General features: G+C 40.8%; 1 long non-coding RNA gene across 14 annotated transcripts; it reads left to right on the forward strand.

Moving 5' to 3' along the window:
• Positions 1-825: 825 nt before the first annotated feature.
• Positions 826-24,782, forward strand: LOC125706649 (uncharacterized). Of its 14 annotated transcripts, none has more exons than XR_007382042.1 (9): positions 826-1,045; positions 6,014-6,031; positions 6,269-7,621; positions 13,405-13,438; positions 14,273-14,435; positions 17,834-18,069; positions 20,359-20,413; positions 22,574-22,759; positions 23,063-24,782. It is a non-coding gene; the product is annotated as an uncharacterized LOC125706649 (long non-coding RNA). The 14 variants fall into 14 exon arrangements; XR_007382046.1 differs by having other exon boundaries at positions 6,389-7,621; XR_007382041.1 differs by lacking the exon at positions 826-1,045 and adding an exon at positions 5,483-5,766.
• Positions 24,783-26,587: the final 1,805 nt, after the last annotated feature.

Below are 26,587 nucleotides of genomic sequence, written 5' to 3' on the forward strand. Positions count from 1 at the left end.
GCCATGGACATCCACTGCAGTCCGCTGGAACCGTGCGTTATTTTTAGCTCAGGGGTGTAGGGAAAATGCAACCCTTGTCTCGCAACCGAATACAAAAAAAATGTACAAATTTATTTTTCAGTCTCCCCGCTCTCTACGTACAGTCTCCCCGGTGTTCTTCGCTCGGTCAATGTTTTAAGTTTATATAACGACCCCGATGTCGGAATGAAATTCCGAATTTATGGCAGATCCTCAATACTTACCCCCTTCCCTCCGATTCACCCCCTCCCTCCCTCCGTTTCCCCGCGGCCCCGCCCTCTCTCCTTGCCAGCTGAATTAATTTGATACTATTTTTGAGAGTCAGTGTTTCTAAGGGATACCTAATGACGCAATGACGTCAATGCAGGTCAATGGCACACTGGCAGAGCGGGCTTGGTGACTGAGACAGGAGGCTGGAGCGGCGAAAACCTCAGCTTTCAAAACCAAGCGCATGATCGAATTTCCACAACAATTCGTGAACCCCTGACCCCCCCCCCCCCAGCCCCTAACATGCGTTTAAATAAACGTCTAAATGTATATAAAAAAGACAAATCTGCACCATCCTTTAAGCATAATAACACCCTATTCTGATTACACCCATTTCCTTCTTAATAAACGCCTTCGAAGTTTCGAAATATGGTTTAGTGAAGAACTGTTTTACGTGATTCTTTAAAGTCTAATTGCATTTCTACGTATACGGCAAAATATAATTTAGATAACTCAGCTGTGCATTTCGGTATTGAATGTAGGGGGGTGGGGGTGGGGGTTGTTCTGTTAGCTGGCTGGTGTTCCCTACCCGTGGATATATTCTCTCCCTTGCCGTGTCTATACTGGCAACACAAAATATTTGGCCTCAGACAGAAAACTGCAACGACACATACTGCGTGACACCCTTTCTTCGTCCTGACGCAAGAGGATTAGTCTGTCCCGGTTTTTGCTCTTGTCTTCTGGTCCTTGAAAATCGTATTGGTTTAAAACGTAAATAATCTATCTCCCAAGAAAACTGACAGGTGAAACATATCACAAGGTAGGTGCATTCTTTCCCGTGAGCATTAATCGTGACTTGATGTCGGGAAACTTTTATTTGCGCCAGTGACCGTACAGGTAGCTCTTAAAGAGTTGTCTTCTCTTAATACGTTTAAAGCATACTCAGTGCATATTCCCGAAAGCCTGTATTATCGTTTTACGAATTATTACGCGTTGATACATAAATCGCGTAAATCTATGACCGTCGAGGAACGAATCTTTGTGCATCAATAATACGAAAATTAATAATTTTGAAGCGTAGTTCCAGAAATTCAAATGGCGATTGTTTAAAGACGTAATACCAGAGTGGCATGTTTTTAAACAGAAAACTAACTAGGCATGTGCAAGTATACCAGTTCTTTATATTTTTAACAAGATTATGTACAGTTTGGAATAGTCTGCAGAGAAGCCGGCTGCGGTAATGCGTGGGTGTATTCACGTGCCGGGGTTCCTCTCTTTTTCTTGCCAGTCTGTTGGGATGCATAGTAACAGCCGCTGTACCTAGACCAGGATAACATACTGCTGTGGTTAAAGCGGATTTCCCTAAGCAAAGTTCCTTAGCACCACGGCTAACCCGCGAAATCACTCAATGGAAAGATCTACAGATCCAAAACTAGACGGAAACTTGTTGCAAACACAGATACTGACTACGTATTATACAAATGATTGTTCAGTACGTTATATTTAATATCGGTTGTTCTTTCGAACATAAGCCAAACATATGAGGAGTTCACGATAAACACGACTATACATTGTTTTAGCTGTGTTTTTAAAGGGAGATAGGGACGCACATGACGACCATGAACGGATCACGGTAATTTAACACTTGTGTCATCTTACTTTGACAATTTCTCATTAGTTAAGAGAATTTTTAATCGTACGTAAGATTATACCAATTATTATACTGGATGCTGCTGAAGGTACTGGGGTCAGCAGTACGCAAAGCGCGCACATTTGTGTTCTTTCTAGTAAACGTTTCGTGGTGACTAATGAGCCTTAATTGTGAGCTCTCCCAGACAGTCTTCATTTTTTGTACCCATTCAATTTCAGGTTTTCCAAGATGTGAAGCTGGGTGCGAAAAGAGAGTTAGAACCTGTTGATGTCGCACCACGTGTCCTCCGTCTGCGTGAACTTTAATGCATTTCCTCAATACACTATCTGTTTTTCAATTGATCTTTGGACATACAAGCTTAATTCCACCTTTGCAGTCAAAGCTGACTTGTGTCATATAATCTGAGCAGAATTCGAACGTGTCAGCCATATTATTTGATGCTCTTCAAATTGAATCAGCGTGCAACCACATTGGAACCCAGATGTGCAGATTCAAATACAACAATTCTTTACGTACATTAATGACTATATGTATGATTTCACAGGAAAGAAGAGGAAATGATCGATCGAGATGGATCGTATCTGGATTAAACCGAAACACGCAATACTCCCATCATCACAGAAAGGCGGAGGCTCTAACATCACCCATTTCACATGATCCTTCAGAATTGATTTACTCCATCACAGACTGGCACACTTTGTTGGTATAAGCCATAGGTGCTGAGGAAATATCAAAATATTCATAATAATATCATTATGTATTCAGATCAATAGGCAACTGGGCCTCTAGATCATCGTGTGTTAAATGACACAACTGAGGTTCAGAATTATCACACATATTTCTGCTGCACCATCAAAACAGGTGAATTATTGCAGTTGACATCATTCGTTTATACCGATATCCATCTAATCTACAGACAGATTGAAAAAAATTATAGTTGATATTGTACTTCAATGCCCAAAGTATTTTTCAAAGGAATAAAATAATGTATTTCATATATTTATATATAATACATATGCAAATAAATACTATGTATATCGTTTCATTTATACAGTTTCATTGTTTTGGAACTGGGTTTCCAAAAAGACACTGCTTCTGAGCAACAAATATCCATCCATCCATTCATCCATCCATCCATGCATTTATGTACTTATCGATTTCTCTCTACCAGGCTACACCCCAGAAGATACTGATGTCGCTTAATTTTAGTTCGTGACCAATGGAGTTGTAAGGGAGAAATTTGGTCTTTTGTGATGTTTTCTTCAGCTGTTTGTGAAGAGAATCATGGCGAGTTTACGTGCCTGCAATATTTAGCAACAATTTGTGCTGTGCATAAATACTAGTAAATATGTCGCGCCCGTTCGTGCGTGCGCGTGTGCTTGGAAGTGCGTACGTGTGTTTATTTGTACAAAATCTGCCCTTCTGTTGTGCCAAGGACATTTTGTATTTTCGGTGTTTAGTAAAGGGTATGCACCGAGTTCAACGCAAGTAAAGATGACAACATATGATAGAAATTTTCAGAAATATCATCACTCTTCATTTATTTTACCTACACGGGGCTTCACTCTGAATGAGAGACACTGGTTCTTTAAAAATAATGCTCCAGCTGACATTTTCATTAATCTGAGAGAAAGCTCCATTGAAACTCGCAGAAACAAATACGGTTCGCAAGTGGTCTAAAATTGCTTGTGGCGACACCTCGTGGTAAGCCCTGTGTGTTGCCGGTGCAAGCGGCACCATTCTCATTGATATTTGGTACCGTTCCTCTGATTGAAAGATTCGCCACTGCAGCAAAGACGACTGAGAGAGAGCGAGAGAGGCTGAGCGAAAGAGACTACTTTCCAACACCTCCCCGGTGTAAGAGGTGGCAGGTTTTAGTATTTGGATCAGATTTAGTTTGTATATGTGTTTGTATTTTGGTGAGGAGGGGCGACTTAAGGGAGTAGTGAACAAAAATATCAGGAACCGCGGATGTCACTGTTGAACTTCAGCATTTTTTTTTGTGTTTGTGTACCAGTCATCTTCGATCCAATAATAAATGTTATAATAAAACTATTAAATCATTTTGGGATCAATGATGAATCACACTGAACCGAAAACAAAAGAAAAAAACACGAAGGCTTACATATATGTACTGCTAATTCGAAAATGAAGCATAACAGAAACATTATTTATCGTTAGTATGTTTTTAAATGCAATGTGAGCCTTCCAGTCTCATAGGAGTTTTATATAGCCTCTATAACGACCAGTACCCCACCCGATCTTGGAGTGTTATGAGATTTTCTGCGTGTATTCGCCAGTAAGGTGTAACCCACGGCTCCGGGCGTATAGAACAACTGTGTGTATACGTCCAAAATAGCATCGACGGTTGCGACGGGCACTGCCCTTTTTCTCGAGATTTTCTATTCGAAGAAACGGGTTCTCTCCCGAGTGGAGAGAAATCGTGCTTATTAAATAAAGTACTGTAATCACACTCCTCGTGACTGACCGGGGAGGCATGGAGAATGCAGATATCGCGGGGAGTATGTGACTGAATGTGAAACAGGCGAAGGAAGCGTTGTTTCCCTACCAGCCTTTTATTATTTTATGTCTTCTTGTATATACAGACTCTGCAAATCACACATGCACTAAATATAAACCAAATGAATGAATGCAGAACATATATATATATGCGTGTAAGAATATTTCCGTGTAGTGTAGACAAACAGACAGCGAGTGTAGCATGGCTGTGTCCGCTGCCGCTGCAGTGTATGTGCAACTCACGCTGAGTCGATTCCGTGGGTGAGCGAGTCTGGTGCGTGGGCACGGGGAGCAGAGGGGCCGCTGCACGCTGAGCGCTTGCACTGTTATTGTCACTTGGGGAGGCAAGAATGTTTGCCTGACAAACACACGGAATGAGAAACCAAGCTTTATCGCAGGCTGCCTTGTCGAGGCAAAAATGGAAGGCAGGGGGATCCGAGAGAGAGAGAGAGAGAGAGAGTGAGGGAACAAGAAAAAGAGGAATGTGTTTCTCACGTTCTTGAAATGGCGCTGTGGGCAGTGCAGGGCTGAATTTATAAATTACTAAATGAACACAATGATAGGTATTATAAAATTCATTTTTGGGCCGTGTACCGGCGTTGTGCCCACTCCCGTCTTTGCTTTCACCTGCAATGTTTTTTTTTTTCTGGCAAATTTCATAACGGCGGGACAGACAGTGAATCCAGCGGCGACGGCTTTAATCAGCAGCTATAGGCTGTAAAGTGGGAGAATCTAAGTGTGACGTCAATGCCTAGTAACTGACACAGCCCACAACAGAAAAATACCTTTTTTTCTCTCTCGGCAGAAAGCTTTAATTATTTTACACAGTGTTTTGCACGTAATAGCAATACCGTATGCAATGGTAAAATCGTAAAAGCATAGCTTTCGATTTCCGTAGAATCATAGCTAACGATTGTTAGACTGCATGAAATCCACGTCGATACCCAGGCTATATATATATATATATATATATATATATATATATATATATATATATATATATATATATATATATATATATATATATATATATATATATATATATATCAACACACACGCGCGTTCTATAAGCAGTAACCTATTAATTCTTCCCATGTTTTCCCCATCGACAGTATAAGAACATTTGGTACATTTTGTGGCTCAAAGGAGAAAGCAGAAAGGGAGAGAGCGCAGGAGTGAGTGAAAGCGATCAGTGAAGTCAAGTAGTGTGTTTTCAGAAACAAAACTGAGGGGAAAATAGAAGGCGTTCGGTTAGAAAAAATCACCGCAATGATGCAACGAAGGCAGCTCGTGGCTCTTGTGCAGAGTTGGAAAGGCAAAATTAATGTACATTTCATGCTCTTCACGTAACGTTCCTGCGAGATGCCTTTGTGAGTGTTTTTTTCCCTTACTGCGTACTAAAAATAGCATCAGGGTTTGATCGTGGTCCATAAATAGACAGAGGGTATCACTTGTATAAAAAGGAGCGCGATTCTAAGAAAACTTGGACATTCCACTGAGCCGAGGAATGAATCAAGGACACGTTTTTGTACATTTAATTTTGTCTACTATTTTCTATCTGTGATATAAATGCAATTAAATTAAATTAAATTTTACGTTTGTATTTCCCCGTTGCAGCGAGGGTTCCCCGAACCGGTAAGTCATCCGTGCACCTGCAGTGTTCATACCGGTCTAGTTTTTCTGTTCAACATTGTGCATGTTCTCATGCATGTTTGGGTTCGTCTCGTGCTTTTGTGTGCTGTATGATACTACATTGCTTTGTCATGATTAAACTCTCATGTATGCCGTTTACTACCATCAGCATGCTTCTTTAATTTATCACTGTTATCCAAAGCATAGCTTAAAAGATCAAATTCAGCTTTTTTTTTGCAGATGTGGAATCACCCCAATGCTTAATATGTGAATCAATAGCGACTACAAACTCCTTTGTCCGTCGGCGCTGTTGAGTCCTTTTTTCCCCTCATATATTTTCCTCTCTGCACGATTTTTAAGCTCGCGCGAATGGAAATCCCATCAGATGAGTAGGAATCGAGGATTCTGCCAGTTCATTCCTAAACTATACAGGCAGAGAACAACTCTTGTGCAAGGGGAAAAAAATGAAGGGGAATGAATCCCGAGGAGGGCACACGAGCAGTAAGCGCTACAGTGCAGCGGATGGACGGGGAAACCCAGGAGCTGTCCAACAGAGATGGTGCTGAAAATAAATGGAATGGCGACGGGGGGAGGGGGGTGTTCCGTTTTCGACGTCCCCGCCGCAAAATGTTCATGTGCTCGGAAACCAGCAGACGTATCGCGAAATGGCATGCACTTCATGTGGAGGTCAACAAAGGAACGACGAAATGCTAGAAACTGCAGATTGTCAAAAGATTAAGCGACACTGCCAAATATGAATTAGACAACTTGAACACCTCCCGCTTTGTGAATCTTCCCGCCTGCGTCGTTTGAACAGTTTACCTGATGATGTGAACGCACAGACAAGGAGGCTATAGGCGGCTGGACTTGGATTACTCTTCCGCCCACGTCATCCAATTCGTTTCTTTGCAGTTTTATCAACTGATTGATTTGTCGTCTTTAAGCTATAGAATCTCCTGTTATGTCTGGAGTGTCCTGTTACTTCCAGAACATCTTGTTAACTCCTGCTTCGGCAAACACTTCTTTAGGCTTATCACGCAGACCGATTGCTTGCAAACTTCAGTCTATGTTTCATCTATGTTTCATTCAATGATAAAGTGACTGTAGCCTTCGGGATATGAGGCTTTATGCCAAGTCTGCTTTACGGTAATTGACCCCCTCCGTCAAGTTTAATTAAACTCATATCGTAGGAATGACAACATAGGCTGCAGTTTTATTTCCAATAGTAGCTTTTTTTTAACAAATATAATTTAATTAGCCTCGCCATTGTAACGTTTGACTTGAATAAATCAGAAGTACAATATTCTAAGTATATATGTGTTGGTAATTTCAGGTTGTAACTTTGCTTAAATTGGTATAGCTCTAGCTAAGAGACCACAGATGAAGCCACCCGTTTACGTTGGATGAAATACTGTAATATCAAATGACGAAACGATCGTTAGGACACCATTATCGAGGATGTTTATCTTTGTGATGCCAACTCGTTCTCGATAACCGTGTCAAATTTGCCTCACCGAAGAAACATCTCCGTACCATCAAAAAAGCCGATTTCTTTCGTTCACTCAAAGCAAAAAGCATTGCAGTCATTTCTAGGTAATTGCTGGTCTTCGGGTGCTACGGCTTCTCTGTTCGCTTTGCAACTCATCGGCTTGGTTGTGTAGTCAAGGGGAATAGCCTGCTGCATGTTTGCATTTGTGCTTGAAAAGAACTGTCATTCGTCTGTGCTGTGTGAGTGTCTATGTAAATTCATATGTGTTTTGAGCGACGAAAATAGAAACATCTGACTTAACCTCTTATAAACTGTTTTCCATTCTTTGCCAAACGCATAATCCAGACAGGGGCAGTATGCTCTTAAATAATTCAGTGCTGGCGGTGTAATTTTAGTGAAAACAACACGGATTCTCGAGTCGTGACTGCTAAAGTGAGTAATGCGCGTTGGCTGCGTCAGGAGAGGCAGTCACTGTGCTCTGGAGATAGAGGGGTAGAATCGTGACTGACTGGAGACGTCCGCAAATGAAAAGACCACCCAATCCAATCCACACTAGGGTGGCATCCGGCATGGATTTTACATTTGTATCTCACTTCTAGAATTCTTTGCTTTTTTCCCCCGTATCCGCTGCTATTCTACGAAGTTGTACAATAACAAAGAGTTGAAGTGGTGAAGAGGGGTTGGTTTGGATTCAAATGAGGGAGAGAGTGGGGGGTGGTGGCGGGGGGTGTCCAGATATAGATCGTGACCCCCTCACTCAGTACAATAACTTGCAGTTTCAAGAAAGGGGGACGCATTGATGTTTTGACAAACACTCTTGGCCACTGAAAGGGAGATATGGAAACAGATCATAATGGTAAGTGGAGTTAAAGTTTATATATATATATATATATATATGTGTGTATTATTTTCCGGGACATCCTCTTAATACTTATCTGAGGTTTTTTTTAGATCGTGTTGTACCACCTCCAGGAACTACCCCTGGTGGGGGTGTGGAATTGCATGATGGGAAGGTTTAAATAGCAAGAAGTAGTGCATGATGATGATGATAATAATAATAATAATAATAATAATAATAATTTTCAATTGTTGCCAGCATGTAACTGAAATATATTTAATATACTAGTATATACTATATTATTAAAGTATACTTATCTTTAATCGTGACAATACACTCTTCTTCTTCTTCTTCTTCTTCTTATTATTATTATTATTATTATTATTATTATTATTATTATCTCGTTTATATCGACCTTTTATATTACTATAATGACTTTATGATGTTCAGGTTCTATCTGGCTGTGATTAAAGTACATTTCCTCGTCTGATTGTGCCCCCTGTGAACTCTCCGCACTTAGCCAGTTGCATGGTGTCAGAGGGCCTTCGCATTGTTGCCTTAGTGTACAGGACATTGCCAGACTTCCCGCAGCTGGTGCAGGCGTTGTCGTGAATCAGTCACGTGCACATTTAAAGACAGGATTTATTTACATTGTTTTTAACTCACGTTACATCAGTAACAATTCCTTATTGCAAATAGAGAATGCTCTGAATGGCTACCATGGCTGCCATTGTTGATGTTATTGTTACTTAAACAGCAATAGTACTAGCTGTTGACATATGTCAAGTATATATTTGTACGATGTTTAACATTGCCATTATAAAGGCGGAAAATTAATAATGATAACCCACAAAAATTAGATAGACACAATCACACCCACATACACAAAGGGATGCATAAACGCATTATCTATACTCACTTTGGCTAACGAGGATACAATTTAGTTTTCCCTTTTCTTTTTTCCCTTTTTTTCAAAAAGGGGGGTCCCTATGTGAGAAGCACACCGATTGGTGGATGACGAGGTTTTGCTTGCACCAATAAGATCCGTCGCTGCTTCCTATTTATTACGTGCGGAACACAGCTTGTTCTTCCCCTAACGCAGAACTGCCGACCGGCAGAAGCAGCTCAGCTCTCCAGTAGGCTACATCACGATCGGGAGGATTTCTGAACATAATAACAACAATGACAATGTTGCTCAAACCAAGATGTAAAAAACTGAAATATGGTTGCTACTTTACTGTATGTTGTTTTGTGTTGATGCGCAATAGAGCAAAAAAGAGAGGAGACAGGGACGAGAGAAATTATAAATAAAACTAACAGGATGGAGCGAACATTTCTAAAAACGATCCTCGGACAGCGGTAGCGCATAGTTTACTGGGATTTGGATATGGCATTTTTGGAAAACCTTCGTTCTCTCGATGAACGCGCTGAGTTGGAGACAGACTTGAGCACAAGGAAAGGGTTCCGTTACCTCGGCTTTTCTGATTAATGGACACACTGACTGTGCCTGGGAAACAAGCGGGAGAGCAAAGCCTCTGGATATCGCTTTTTTTTATGGACTCAACTGGATGTAGTGTGTCATTTGTCCTTCGCGAATCTTTTTGCGGTCTGGGCTTGCTGTTAATAACTATCAAGCTGGGAAGCCCTTACCCCAAAAAGCATTTGCGGAGGTCGCATTCGTCGAATCTAAACCTTCATATCGAAGACGTGTTACTAGCGTCCTGGAGCGAGCATTATTATTATTATTATTATTATTATTATTATTATTATTATTATTATTGCATATTGTATGTGCTGTTTTATATCTCGAATTATGTCATTTGTTTTGTTCTTATTCTTAGGATTATATCCACGAATTTTTTTTTTTTTATTATTGCGAATGTAATTGTTACAAAATTGTGTACACGGAGCTACTCTGTCCTGCCCAATTCCCAGACTCCGGCGTGCATCCCAACCCAAGGGAAGGTATTTAGCAGCATCAACTTTGTCAGGACTCTGCTTCCAAAACTGTGATCTCAAACAGCCAGGCAACCAGCAGCTAACTCACCCAGTTTACCGAGTCAATGCACACGAAGCCCCAAAGTATGTGATTTAAAGAGCTGCATGTAAACACACAGAGCCCCCGAGATGTAGAGGGTTGCACGTGGGAAGACATAGTGACTTCACGCGTGTATGCGTGCGTGTGTGTGCGCGCGCGCCTGTGTGAGAGAGTGATATAAGCTGGGTGGAAAGGATAGGGGTCAAATCCCAGACCTTTCTTACAAGTACATTGCATACATTGTCAAATATTGCTGCTGACCAAGATCTGAAGGAGCCGAGAACTTCCCTCCCTCTTGTTCTCGCTCACTGTATTCCTCTCTCATATACATACACACGCGCGCCTGCACACACACACACACACACACACACACACACACATACACACACACACTCATGCAAGCTCATATGATGACAAATGAAACCGTATTGACATGAATAAGGGAAGATATTAGTCACAGAGTTAGAAGCAACATCACTTTCATTCCCCGATCCCTGGCGTGCTGAGATGGTTCTGCGGCTCGCTCCCGCATGGGTGTGTGGGGCGTACGGCGCTGCCGCACACGCCGAGGAGGAGCGAAGCGGCGACACCTCACACAGCATTCGCTCGCATATTTTCCTCACACACTCTTCTCTCTTTTTGGTGTTTTCGAAAAAAAAATATCCATCAACTACTTTCCTTTTCCTTGTATCCACAAATGTACTCCAAGCACTCACACCTGACTGACTGCACAGCCCAAACAAGCTGCTGTCTCACGCTGTATTGAAATAAGAAAATAAAATATAAAGCACATAAGCTTATTACAAATAGCAAGCCATACAAAAAGGTGTTCCTATTTATGCTTTCCCCAAATGAGGGCTAAAAGTGCCCCTACGTATTTCCTAAGTTTAACTCGTCATTGATACCACGCAGGAGGTGCCTCGCACCTGTACTTTCACTGTCGCCAAAAACAAACCGACGTGGCCGTCCTAACAAGCATCGTTCAACAGGGTAAAACAACTACAAAGTAACGAAGACCATTTTACATAAGAAAAAAAAGGTAACGATCCCGCAGGTATCATTAATGATACGTGTCTCAGAGTCAGTTTACCTTTGGCACTTGTGACTCCATGAAACATTTCTGTAGCATAGAATATTTGTTATATTAAAACACAAACTTTTTTTTGGTTAGAAATTATAAGTGGATACAAATATATTAATGCCTTCAGTTCTATGTATTAATAAGTATGACGCAAGACAGTTGTAAGATTGGACGTAACTGGTCAAAAACGAGAGCATATAGCGGAAAAATCACTTCAGCTGAAAAAACTCTTAAGACAGCATTTTATCCACGAAGTATGAATATAACCTATTTTTTCCCATAGCGAAGTAAACAACATGAACATGACAAGATCCATTCCCAACTATGATTGGTTGTAATTAGAAATTAAGACACCTAAATTATCATTTAGTTAATTACACCAAATAAACAAACATATCAAGTGCTGAGGTCAGAAATGTGTCAGGAGAGGTCAACAGAGGTGTGACTCCTCAATATACAGGATCCAGGCAATTTGGAGATGCGTGCAAGAAAGATGTAAGATGACGGCATATCATTTGTTAACATGAACTTGAGTTGGTCCTTGTCATAACGTATAACTCTCTATAAATTTATACTATGAGATGTAGCTCAATAAATTTGTATCGGGGGGAGGACACAATTTGCTGCGACGCAACACCACTCATGAGATTTGTAAAAATATCCACTTAAAACGAAAACAAATACAAGACAATCGTACCGTTCTTATTTCTTGAGTTATTTTAAAATAATTATCCAATATGTATACATTTGCACTGTGGCCCGCTTACCCGTAATGGCGCGCGCACCAGTACCACCCTCCCCACGTGGCATTAAAGAAGGTTCTTAGATTTAGGCCCCATGTCGTGGATGTACCTTCACATCCGCCCGTCTGCTCTGCTTGATGCCGAAACATCACTTGCCTGCATTAATTATAACGGTAATGATAACAATTATGGGCATAAATACTTGACACAATATTTTGCTATAATACTAAATTAATATAATTAATAATAGCTTACACTTACCATTTCAGGCGTAGCTCGAGGCCTGTGGTACAGAGAACCACGTGGAACTGGTTCACTTGCGACACAAATAAATCCAACCAAAAGATGTTTCCTATTTTTCTTGTCACGATATACTTAAAGCATAATCTTCTGTCACGTAGCATATAACAAAAAAATGCATCCTTTTTGTTTTGTGGTGTGTTGAGGGAATTATAATATGGTAAAGATATACTGGAACATTATAAGGTATACAGAGGAGGCTGCTGACATATTTTTTTATTTTAAACATTTTTATTGTCCCCTTGTACATAAAAGTTACGAACCCCAAAGGCGTCATTAGCGAATTTCATCGATAAGATCCATCACACTGTGAATGGGGGGTGATGTGTACGTCATAAGGTTACCTGATGTTCAAACTTTGGACATTTCAAACACATTACTTTATTACAATAAAATTGCTGCAGACATTATTAAAATGTCATTCATCAATAATAATTACTAATATTCTCATTCCTAAACACCAACGTAACTAGAGCCAATAACCATAACTAACTATATACATGAAACTACAGACAAATTGATAGTAAAGCAAAAATGAACAATGGTCGACACATGTGGTGTCCGCGTAAAGTTTATCATTCTACTTTATGCCTGGGTGTTTCTCATCAAACACATCCTTGAACTTGTTTTACCATAGCGGGTGTTACTTTTTCCATTGGCATTTCGCCGTATCTGTGAACACCTCTTCTCGGTTAAAGCAACCATTGTTCGGACGTGGCAGTGGTCACATTAATTTAAAACAGTTTCATGCAATTAATCCTCGCAGCATGTGGAAAATTCTTCTTTACGGAGTTCAGAAAGTTTGTGTGTATGTCTTTAGTTTTCATTCATTAGGTCATCCTTCATGTTTTAGTATATCTGCGCTAATTCTGCGGGTCTCCTTTCAGGTGAACCGACGGGGTTCTCTTCCTCTTGACTTTGGTGAGTCCTACTTTTCTGTTCCCTTTATCGAAGTGTTGTGTGGTACGTGGTCGTGAAGAATTTTAACATGGTAAATGATATGATAAACTGCTAAAAGACAGATGCAAAATTTCCTGAATTTAAAATCTATACACTAATATCTGCAGTGCAACATGTGCTCCTTCCAGAGTGCTCAGATTGTCCCACAGTAACCTATTGCCCCCCACCACAATGCGCTGAAAAACTGTAAAAACGTTCACACAGTAAATGCATTCACAAAGCACCTAAAGACGTAACTGTTTACTCTTGTTTTTTATTACCTAGTTTTTTTATTGCACTCCGGAAAAAACTTATTGTCGCCTTATTTTTGTGTTTGTTATTTTGCTTCTTGATTGCATTTTCCTTCCTAAGTTTCTGCCTTCATTTCTGTTTTTAAAAATCTTATTTCAATCATTCTAGGTGAAGCACTAATGCACTTTGTGTAGTTAACACGAGCTAAATAAGAAGCTATTATTGTTGTCGATCGTTATTCTTTACAAAAAGGGGGAAGGGGACTTAAATGCAATCCATCGGATCTGGGGAGGCAACATGCAATTAAAAGACACACGGCGATTGGTTTGCCCGTGTTTCGTCACTTTTGCACATGGCAAGGGAGAGTCGTGCGTTAAACATGACGTCATTTTTGCTGAATTGGACAGTCATGTGGTATGACTCTGCCTTGCTGATGTTGACTCCCCTTCAGATTTGCACTTCTGCTCTCTCTAGGTCGGTATGTGGAGGACCAGTAAGTTAGACCCTTTGAGTTTCGGATCATAAATTTTCTATAATTAAGTGTTTTCTCTTTACTTTCTGCAGAATTTCAAGTGTTGGCCAAACTTTCAGGCCCCACCAAATCATGGCGTGTGTGCTGACTGGGTGTTGGAGAAGAGATGTTGTGAACCTCAGGAAGGTCTTGTAAAGAATGAGGATTTTGGCCTGAGACAAAGACGGGGAGCCTGAAGGAGGAAAAGGTCTCCATGTGAGTTCCAGGATACTTTAACTTTCCTTTGTGTTTGTCTGATTAGTTTGCTCGTGATGTGGTGGCCAGGGTTTGTATGAAGAACATCCCCAATGCTTGCATTTGTGCTGGCTGGTGGGCCCTCATTCCAGATGGACCCTGGAATGAGATAAAAGCTTTGGAATGCATTGTAATATCTGTGTTGCTTCCTTTTTGTCAAGTCAACTGACGTGCAAGTAAATTCAGAGGTGCAGACCATCACTAGACACTCACACGACGTTGTTCATAGGAACTGTTTTTATACCTGGCCTTTTTCAGAGCTTATGGTCGGACCAGTGCCTGGCACTGCTGCCTCTCCGATAGGGTGTGGCATAACAGCACCAGGGCCTTTGCAGTTTATATAAGGAGCATGCTTTGCTGTTTTGGGATTCATCTGTCTTTCCTACTGATCTTTTGTCCTGGTTGAGAAAACGCTGAGGTTTGGTATTAGGGATTAACAACTATACGATGATGCGCAATATCTAGTATTATACGTTTATTCGTACCGAGACACTCAATTTTGGTCGAAAGTAGTTTATCTTTGGAAATAAGTATTTCATTGGAGGGAACGTTATGTTGTAAGGTTTTGGTTATAGCTGAGTAAAGAAATGTCTGTATGACAGCTTGCGACATTTAAAGTTTTTGATATCTTCATTTTACTTTGAGGAGAGTTTTAGTGCCTTTAACCCAGTGTTTCCCAGTCCAATCCTCCGGGGACCCACAGATAATACAGGTTTTTTGTTCCCTCCCAGCTCCCAGGGAGCAAAAATGTAGACTGTCTGGCAGGGAATTTGGACCGGTTGTGGGTCCCTAAGGAACAGAAACACTGCTTTAACCAATAAAATATAATTAAACCGTATAAATAAAAACTGAGGTGTTGTTACAAGCCATTTTACTAAACATTTCTACTGAGAAGGTTTTACCAGAATTTAATTTGCAAAACCTAGAAATAAGGAGAAACAGTTGAGGCAGAAGGTTTCAGAGAGAGAAATTCATGAAGGAATTCCCTGTTTTTAATTCCTTCCTCTGGATAAAGTGTCTTGTTGATCCGTTGCAGTGCTGCTCTCGTGGCCCCTGCTGTCCTTCCTACAGATAGCGGAAGGGTGTAGCTGAGCGACGCGATCCCTTCTGTGATACCTTCAACCCTTAGTGCTGAGAGGAAACTCAGCTCACATGAAGGAGAAAGGAAAATTTTGCAGTTAGACTCAGTTTATCTTTCAGTTATAATGATGGCTGTGTTGCGGAATTTGTTTCTTGAACTGTCTGGAAACTTTCTTTGACATTGTATAAATCCACCCCCCCCCCCCCCCGAATAGAGATTGAATTATAAATGACGTATTAAACTTTATTTGAGTTCTATCATATCCCTCCAGTCAGGGCTGTTTGGAAATATTGTACTTGGGGCATGTGAATTTGTGTTTTTCATCAGTCATGCCTGTCCTGGGCGAAGGAGCCTGCCAGGATGGTGTGTGTGTGTATGTGTGTGTGTGTGTGTTTGTACGTGTGCGCGCAGAGCGACTCTCATCTTTGTATGTCGGAGTTCTCACGTTCAGGAAACCTACGTCCATGACCACCTGCACAGAGCTAACACAGGCAGTTATAGGCAGTCTGCTGAAACAGGAGTCCCATCCTCCAGACTGGCAGGGCACCAGCAAGTGCAGACGACCTGTCGAGGCTCCAAAATGGCGGGCGGGCCTGAGGTCAAGGCTCCCTGCACCCGGCGCTTCCAACATCCCTGCTACTCTGAACAACCTGCGTCCTCCCTCTTTACTGACGAGGAGGGAAACTAAAATGATGATTCTTCTCAGTCACCTGGACGTCGATGACAATGTGCGCGGAGCGTCACAATGTGGTCGGGCCTGGTCAGCCGACGTCCACTGCTAGACCGGTCGCTTCTCGGAGCCAGGCTTCGAACTCGCCCCTCTCTCCCACATGTGGCGGCGAGCTAATCGGCTGCAGCCTGCAAAAAAAAAACCAAAAACCAAAAACACACACACATGCACAACAAAAATCGCGTTTGAGACACATTCTGCTATGCAGAGACGCTGTTGCCCTGCGCATGCAATCTGCAGCCATCCACTTGCAGGAACAGGGCATTGCGAAATGGCCTTCATTTCCGTCTGGACTCTTAGATTCAGTTGCTTGGCCGCTGTGCCGTGAACTTTTCACGGCATGGCGTTTGTGCGAACGCACCCTGCGCTTGCATTGGCGCGTGTGAGTGACGGAGGGATATTGCGGGCAGGTGTGCCACGAGAGTGTGTGAGGCACGGCGAGCGGCCGGCTTTTTGCGCGCGTCAGGTGTGTGTGCAGTTTTGCGGTGGCAGGACGGGCTGCCCAGCCGTTTTAACAATGGTTGAAGGGACGTCCGGGATTTTTTGTTTATGCAGCTCTTGCCGAAAAGCATAGGCTCCTACTGAGAGCGACGTTTGGTTGGAGGAGATATTTTGGAGCACTGGTGGACCGGGCCAAAGGGACCTCACACGCACATACACACACGTGTGTGAGTGTGTGTGGGGGAGGCTTTGTTATTATTTTGATAAAATTGGCGATGTCCCCACACTCCCCCCACAGATGCGTGCCACAGTTGGTTACCTGAGTTGTTGTATCCTGTACCCTCGTACCACACAGATTTTACCGTCCTCCCTGAATCCTGACCATGACTTCCAATTTTGTGTGATGCTTAATGTGGGATCGGATCAGCTCACTCGTTATCTAATTAAGCTGGTCCTCTTGTCCCCTTCACTCAGGTCGCTGTGTTCGGGTGTCGGCATGTTGGCATATTCGGGTGCTTGTGCCGTCAGCCTCCCCACGTGCTCCACACTCACACCTAACCGTCTGGGATGGTCCTTCGCTGTTTCTCTGCCTCTTTCTGCTTCTCCATCTCCAGCTCACCCTCTCCTACAATCACTGATCAGACTGGAACATGGATGCTTCTGTCTTAGAAACTTTTCTACAACGAGCGGACAATCAAACAATCGACATGTCCTGTACATAAACTAAGATGGAGGAACTTCGTGTCCTTGCAGTTGGAGTTGTACTTACTTTTTATTAGTGCAACATTACTATTATCATTATTATTATTGCTAGTTTAATTGATTTTACTTTATAATTAATTTATTTGGTAAACAAATGAAGGGCAGAGTTTACACATGGCTTTGATGATGTTATATAGATTATATATTAAATTTTTTAACCTGTCGAGACTCTTATTTTAGATACAGGTGTCACCATTCCCTCACAGCTGACGGGGGGTGTGAAAGCTTGATTTGTGGGCTAGCTGAAGAAGCTTGTTTTGGGTTCGTGTCTTCATAGAAGCGGGGTCTGGATAAGCGGCCTCTTAAATCTGAGGCGGTCTGTGTCTTTTTTCTTGTTTCTGAAAGCCTGATTTTCGCGACCGACGTCCGGCGGAGCTCAGCCCGGCCCTCCTTCCAGTCCAGCGAGCCGGGGAGCAACATGAGTCAGAGCTGGGGGCCCCCGCTTACACTGTCCCAGCCTCATGACACTTGTGAAAGCGGTGACCTTGGGGCTGTGATGTCACTGCCCCGCTCAGCGGCCAGTGTGTCTGCATCCCAAGGACCTGGGGTCACGGGACCTGCCCACTGTCTTGCCTCCTCACGTCAGTATCCTGTTTCCACCGTCGTCAATCTCTTCACACAGCCGCAGCCCCCCCCCCACCCATCCCAGCTGACTGGCTTACAGACTCTCGCCACACCTTGGCTATAACCATCTACCTGACAGCTCCCATTGGCAGCCACTTACCTGTGCAGCTTAGGAGGAAAGGAACATTTCCCGAAAGGGAGTCACCATTTTAAAATTTGGGGGTTCCTCTCCTGCAGGTTTCCTGTGCATCAGTGCAAAGCAGCGGCCACCCGTTCGCAGTTACACACAGGGGCACTCAGCCCTACACACCTGACATGTCACCTGCCTTTAGATCTGAGCTTTAGCTAAAGTTTAACAGAATTTTACCCGAATAAGACTCCATACATCCGTGTACCGCAGTTTCTCTCTCACACGGATGCACACACACAACATCTCTGACAGACAAACATGTACACACCTGTGCTCACACAGCAGTTGCATGTACGCGTGCGGATACCTGCACATTCTTCTGACACACACACACACACACACACACACACACACACACACACACACACCATAAGACAGACACAAATGTTCAGATGCAGGTTCAGAATAAGAGACACACAGATGGTCAATACAGACATCAGGCAGAGCTACATATTGTGCATTACTGACATGCAGTCGTACAGGTGCTGACCACTTCATACACAAAGTGTATCTGATGTACTGATATAAGTGTTTAATATTTCCAAATCAGATTACCCAATCACGGTAGTCCTTTTTTTAAATTGCTCGATAATACTTACAAACCGTAAGTTTGAGTCTGTATTGAGAAAATCCATTTATCAGTTTTCTTTTGCAAATTTTATTTTTTAATCTTTTTACATATTACATTTTAAAAATATATATATATATATGTATATATGCATTTTTTTAATCTTGTGAATTGTTTATTTTCTATACTTTTTACAGAGTACCATACAACAGAGAACTATTTGCAATATATTTATAATTTCACATATTTATTCACTATTATGAGCATTTCTCTGCATTCCTAATCTCATTATGTCACTCTTTTTTACCATTGAATTTTTTCCATGTTTAGATTCTTTTTAAAATCAAAATATGAATGGAACCAGACATTATGGATTTTGTTCATTCCAGTAGTAAGTTGCGTCTGATATCTTAATGATACCTTAATTCATAATTTGTACCGAAGTCCCTGCGTGCCTCTGTTAAACTTCAAATTTTTTCATTATGATTTACTAGCAGAATAAGCATATTGGTACATTTCTCATTGTCATTAATTTATCAGTCATTGAGCCACAGATTGTAGCTGATCTTTGTTTAAAAATTAAATTAAAATTGAGTTTATTTATCTCCCCCAGAACTACAAAATTGTGAGATGTGGTTTTGACACAAAGAGTAATGTGAAACAGCACATTAAAAGGGGCTGATTAATTTCAACAGTCCTTAGCATGTCACAGTGAATCACATACAGGTACATTCATGTTTCAAACACAAATCTTGTTTGATTTTTTTGTTAAACTGAGCCATAAAGCACATATTAATTTATGTTTTCAATTGAAGTTTAATGTTTTGCTTTACTTATTCCAGAAACCTTGACATTCTAATTGTTTGATAGATTGTATTTGCTGTGAAATATGGTGAATAGACTCACCATGTATACCTATTAAATTATGATTTTGTTTCTTAACAAATATTCGGTGAATCTGTTTGATTTGATAAATCAAATTTAAACAAACATTATCTTTGGTGGTATTCTAAAAACTACCCTTTGTATAATAAATATACTGTGAATTGTAATGAAACACAAAATATATTTGTATATTTAGTACAATATTACTTGTTTAAGAAAACCCGAAAATTATGAGCGTATAACAGCATGAAGGAAACCAGACAAAGGATTAAATACAAACAAATATTAAAATTTAGCTTTCCAAGGAACTACATAATGCACAGAGCACATTCTGGATTTGACATTTGAAAATACTAAAAATATTTAACAAGAAAATGAACCATGAGATGTCAGAAAAATAAGACGTAGGTCAAACAGTGTTTTAGGAGGGGTGTTAGACACCAAAATCAGCCCCTGCAGAAATAAACGAAGGAAGTTCACAGTGGAACGTGGAAAACATCTAATTCTACTGCAAGTTCTACAATTTCTACTTTAAAAACATCCATATAAATGATTAAATTGTTAAAACTAGTGAGAAACTAGAGAATGTGTTTTATTTATACCACAGTTTAACTGTGAGACACGAACTGCATTAATGCTTATTTATCTGACCTGTTTTGTCAGTTTTGTTAGCAGCGGACTGAGAATAATACTGATGTGGGGACCAGTGATATGGAAAGTAAGTGAAAAATCTGACAGGTACGTTTGCACATTTAATGCATGGAAAGTTATAAAACGGGACATTGCAGACATAATACAGGGATAAAGAACTTCAGAGGGAGATCGCAATATATATTTATTAAAAAAACATTTCAAACATTTCTTTAAGCAAAAATTGATGGCAGTTTAATTTTTTGGCCATAATGTATCGTTTTTATAAATAATAAAAAACAGCAGCAAGCAATAGTCTGTACAGGAAGCCATGAAAAAACAGAATCACCCTTCAGTATTAATGCGTGTTTTAAATAGAAGTTTTACATGAAGAGCTGCAAGGACAATACGTTTGTTTTTAGTTTTTCATTATCATTTTATACTTTTAAAAAAATTCAGTGATGCATGCAAAAGCGTAGCAGAGAGTTTGATATTGGGTGGGACAAAAGTCACTTTAAGTCTGGATGTGTGTGTGTGTGTGTGTGTGTGTGTTATTTATGCAGATGGTAGAATTTCGGTAACATTTAAGCGTTATTTCAGGGCAGCAAAAATACTGATGTATGCAATATGAAAATCGAGATAATAAGTAAATATGTTTACTGTCTTAATGACAGACATGAGCTGTGGATCTCTTTGGGTGCCTGGATGGAGCAGGTTACAGTAAGCATGTATGTGGACGGTGGATGAATGCAGGTCACAGAAGCTCGGTAGTATGAGGCCTGCAGTCTGGCTTCTGGGAAACGCTACTGTTTAGTGTTTACTGGCATGTTTGGAGTGATACTCCAGTTAATTGGGGCATGATTAGATGGAAGGTCTATCTGACCGCGGAGGTCAGGAAGGACTTGGGACAAACGGAGAGGGACGTACTGTAGGGACCGGGGATTGGACACTGAGGGTGGGGGTTATATGGGGGCTCCCACTTTGGGTTTGCCCTCCCATGTCTAACTGGTGGATTTTCTTGAGGGGGGTCAGGTGGTGAAAGAGGCATAAGAGCTAAGGTGGGGTAAGCAGACGTCTCTAAATGGGCTGGGAGGGTGTGGGGCGATTCATGATCAGTTGAGGTGGGCTGGACGTGTCCCACACGGTCTGAGCAGGGGCTGCTTTGGGTGTGGGTTTTCTGGGCGAGCTGTGAGTGAGCTGAGGCTTCAGTGAAGGCCGCACACACACTGGTCTGTAAGCAGCCCCGGCTGCTGTGAATCCAGCTTACGTGATATTCCTGCCCCATAATGCATCAGGCAGTCAGAGAAAATCCAAAGCATGTGTCCTTAATAGCAAATCGCAACATTAAATGGACAAACAAGAGAGAAAACAACCCACTTTCAGCTGATCGTGCTTTATCATGCTTTCGTGTAGAATGTGCTTTTAAAAACTTCAGAATTATAAGAAAAAAAACTTAAATATGCTTTGCAGTATCTTTTCATTAGATGTTTGCTTTTCATCATTTAATTTTGTTGGTTTTGAATGCATAATTTAAACAATTCAGACGATGTTTTGTCTCAGAAACATTTTACCTTAACTAATCACTTTATTCGTCTCTATATACTATTTTTGTCCAAAGCAACAAACCAGTGAAGCAAACAGCACATTACAAACATACAACAGAGCTCAAAACATATGAGAAAATGTAAGAATATTTCAACTGTATGGCTTCTGTCCTACTAAGTTTGAAATAATTCCATAAGTGTTGTCAATAGTCTCGTCTCGTGGTGCTGAATTTAATTTTGCTGTGTAACACATATAGTTCGAGGGACAGAGACAGAGACCAACTATATAAGCATAGTAAGCGTTATAATTACAGCAATCATTTGTGTGATCATGGGTGATAATTTGTTTTATCAGTGGAATATGTTAAATATGCCACAGCCAAATTGTTAGAGCTTGTGAGGTAAAAACTGAACTTGTGAATTTGATGTATCAGGTAAGAATAAGTGTGTTTGAAGCAGTAGGTGTGTGTAATTCTGTGTGTGTGTGTGTGTTTGTGTGTGCACATATGCATGAATTAGGAAAATTTGGGCTCTTATGATTGATAGGAGATTGAGAATAATCAGGGAGGGTTTAAAAATATATAATTCGTAACAATTTAACTAAAATAGTCTTATTATGATCAGGTAGAATGTTTTAAATTGCTTTATTGAAAATGTGGCCACTAATTGCATTAATAGTTATATTTCTTCTTCCCGTGTCTGAGGACTCTCGTTCCAACCTGCATGCCAAGCAGCCCGGATAGACGTGGGCGAGGAGACGGAGGAGTGGCCAGGTTGGGAAAAGGCAGACCACCCCCGGTTGGTCTTGGTGTCCGGTCTGGCATGTCTGCAGAGGAGCAGTAGATGTGGTGTCAGTTTGTCATGGCAAATATCCCGGCACCATTGCACAGGTCCTGCAAGATTTACCCGTCGTCACAAAAATATCATGGCAGAATTCATCATGTGTTTATTATCAATAGGTGACATGTTGCTGTATATATATGCAAAATGTAATTGTACTTGGAAGAATCTGTGCAAGATATTTTAGGACTGCAGCTTAAAAACAGAAAATATATGTTTGTTTTATCTCTCATCTGAGTGCAATATGCCTATATGTAAAATGTATAACTATTATAATGTGTTCAGGCAGAAATATCAGAAAAACAATCTGACAGAGGTTGAGTAATGTAAGTTTGTGGCTTGGTCTTTCACAGGTAATCCAATAACCTGAAGGTACTGGAAGTCTCGGACTAGGATGTAGAAGAGCAGGAGAAGGCTGGGATTCAGGAGATGGGAATTACAGAGCTCTGGGAATGATGGGAATTATGAGGGAGCAGCAGCGAAGACATGCACAGAACTGGACTAACTATACATGTGTCGTCGAGTGCTTACGAGAGCTAAAGGCGGTGGCCAGTCACTGTATATCAGGTAGGCACCATCCCCCAGCTGCCGAGAACCATTCTCAGTTGGAAAAGAGGCGAAACGCTGCAATAAGGGATTCGAACTAGTTCATTTATTTAACATGCTCTGCTAGAAAATAAAGCAGGATATCGTCTGATCGTTCAGCTTCTTTGAATATATTCCTAGTTAGATTGTTTACATTAAATGGTAAGATCCCCAGCTCCAGTGACTAAATAAACATGCTTCCTCCATTTTGTTGATGCCAGATTAAAATTCTGAATATAGATTGACAAGAATGTATACATAGCTATAGCTATAGAGAAGACTGGTAGAGGATGATCGCATTAAGTAAAAAGTTGAAAAACGCTGGTAGGTGGAGTGGATCTGAATTTGCGTGTGTTAAATCAGGTGAGAGAAGGTCTTTGCTGATGGGTAGCTGAGGTCCATAGAGATGACGGGCACAGTGGCTATGGATCCTCTGACTAAGGCTACGCACAAGCGATTAAAGGGGTTTTAAGAGGCTACAGCTCAGACGTCCGGCACACGTGTGACTCCCAGGACAGGATAGTTAGCGCTTTCTGGGCGTTTCTGCGTGACTGCCGTCTTGTCTTCACAGATAGCAGGGATCCTTGGACAGCCATGTTCCATTTCCTCCCTACAGGTCACTTGAGCTATAGGTAGAAGGTCTGAATAAAAAGTCTGGTGGAACATGATTCCCCAGGTCTCACTCCCTAGATAAATATCACAGCTTAGACGAACACAGGTGGATTGCAGTTTTTCACCTGTAAATTTAGACATCAGGATTAGACACCGTGATAGTTGTTTGTTGCCCAAGGAATGTGACTGGGTTGATTGCTGGATTCTAATCAGAATATAATGGGAAGACTGGAGATGTGGAAGTTTTATAGCGGAGCATTTCAGAACCTCTTTGCATTGTACCTGACTGGTTGAAGTTGAAGACACTTAGGGTACTGTTTTAGGGTGCCATGCGTGATAAGCGTCGGAATGTGAGTGCCCACGTGTTTACTGCCACCCACTGGGAGGGGCAACGTTACAGGAGGCAACTGGCAGGAATTTATTACGAAATGTATAGCGTGTCTTCTTGGACATATATGTTGGTGACATTTCCTCTGTGCTTAGTATGTGTGCTTTTAAGTAGCTGCTGGTTCTGGGAGGTACGGAACGATCTGTGCCAACAGATGGAGGACGAGACACATGTGTCACATTCTGATAAGACCTTTATGCTATTTTATGCAACTTTTAAAAACATTTAATGCGCTACTAAATGAGCAGGCTTTGATGAAGGGCTGGCTTCCTTGCTGTAAGGATTATGTTCCCCTCCCCGTGCTCATAAAATTCAGGCACGTAAACCTGACATCTCAGAAGTTTTAGGAAGAAAAAGTTTTGTGGATCTTCTCTGTGCTTTTCTGCTCCTTAAAAGGACGTGTGCGTTTTAATTCATCAGTAAGATCGAAGTAGAAAAGTCCCTTTTTAAAAACACTCTCTATTACAGAAAAGTGTCATGCAAAGAATGCCAAGAAATATATATATATATATATATATATATATATGTATATATATATGTATATATGTATATATATATATTTGTGCTTTTTGTAAATAGGTTACACTAATTTATATGTTTTACAGGTCGAAAACAATAAAACCTTTTTCGTTCATAGCTGGTAAAATAAGAGAGTTTTGTATTTTATATAAACGTGTTTAGCACAAATGTGTATAATTATTTTTTTTGATTTGTAAGGTGTAATTAGATCTGTCAGTCCAGTTCTTAGGTTTTTTTTGACAAAACTAAGAAACTTGTTTAATGTCATAATATAATATATGTTTAGACGTAGGGCGAACGTACTATGTTGCATGTATTTGAGAAGTATTCATTAATGAAAGATATGTGTCGTCTGATGTAAATCAGTAGTCTGTTGACTGTAAATGCAGAAACGGGTCCTAGTGATTCATTGTGATCTTTTGTGATCTTTTCTTCTTTTGCATGAGGAGGGAGAGTTATACTCTTTCACGGTACAGGCACATTCTGTAAGAATACAGTGAACTGTAGTGAATTCAGTTTGATGCATACATGACTGAAAGACAGGCGTGAGGTCCTGAGGTATTGAAAAGTTGACTAGAAAAAGGTTCTGGCCTTGCTAAGTGTGAAAGCAACGGTAATGATGATGATGATGAGGAAGAGGAACGTAATAATAATGACATACTGGCGAAAGACCATGCTGACATGCCTCACATGCCCTTCTGCTGATTACTTTTAATCTTCATCCATGTAATAGCTGCTTGTTTGCCTCTGTTTTCCCAGAAATGCGTTTAATTTTAAGTCCTAATGGAGGAGGCCCTTTTCGAATTAAGACATGGCCTTCTCGTGACTTCATTCGCAACAGGTAAATCATGGTATTGTTTGATTTCAGCAGTGTCTGCTGTATTGTTAATTCCTATATGGGGCTGTGTCGAAAATATTTGCTGCCTTTGAATACTGTTTTATTTAAATTTGCTTCTGAAGAGAGAGATGGTTCGTTAAATTCTATAAAATAAGAAACGTATGACTAAATTCCATATGTATCGCACTGACATATTAAAAGCTATGAAATAAAAATGTACAGATAGTAAACTAGCTGTCGCAAAACCACAAAATTGTACCTTAATTGTAATACAAAACGCACGTACGTTTGTGCAACTAAACGTCTCAGAATAAAAAGGTCAGATATGTAGATCAAAAACGCAGCAATTAGACACTGATTTAGAAGCTTCGTGCAACAATATAAATTTACCTGCACTGGGTGCAGTTTTGTCGACCTAAATTAAATTTGAATAACTATCCGCGGATTAAGTTTTAGTTTAACGAGGTAGGTGTGTATGCAGTACTGATAAATCTAAAGAAACGGAAATGTGGCCCAACTGAGGCGCACAGTCCAATGAATTTGTGCAAAATTATACATGACATTCATCTTTAAGTATAAATCGTTCAGAATAGCCACTAAAAAGCACATGGGGCCAAAATACACACGGTGCAGAAGTGTGACGTCCTGTAACGTCTCAACTTTGTGAAATTTAAGAACTTAGCCGTGCAAACTATCTCAGAAAAGCAAAACCCGAATTCATTTGGTTTGTGCAAAAATATTACTGTATTGCCAGGCATTTGCAGTTGTTACGAAGCAGGTTTTAACACTATTTATTATTATTTAGGGAAAAAACACATCGTTTGGAATCCTTGTTTCTCTCCAGCCACATATACACAGGCGTGCACGGCGTTCAGGAAGGTGGGCACTATATTTGAATGTTACTGTATGTGGCTTAATCTTGCTGTTTGTTGGTTC

This window comes from Brienomyrus brachyistius, chromosome 13 (assembly GCF_023856365.1).
Source record: "Brienomyrus brachyistius isolate T26 chromosome 13, BBRACH_0.4, whole genome shotgun sequence".
NCBI lineage: Eukaryota > Metazoa > Chordata > Actinopteri > Osteoglossiformes > Mormyridae > Brienomyrus > Brienomyrus brachyistius.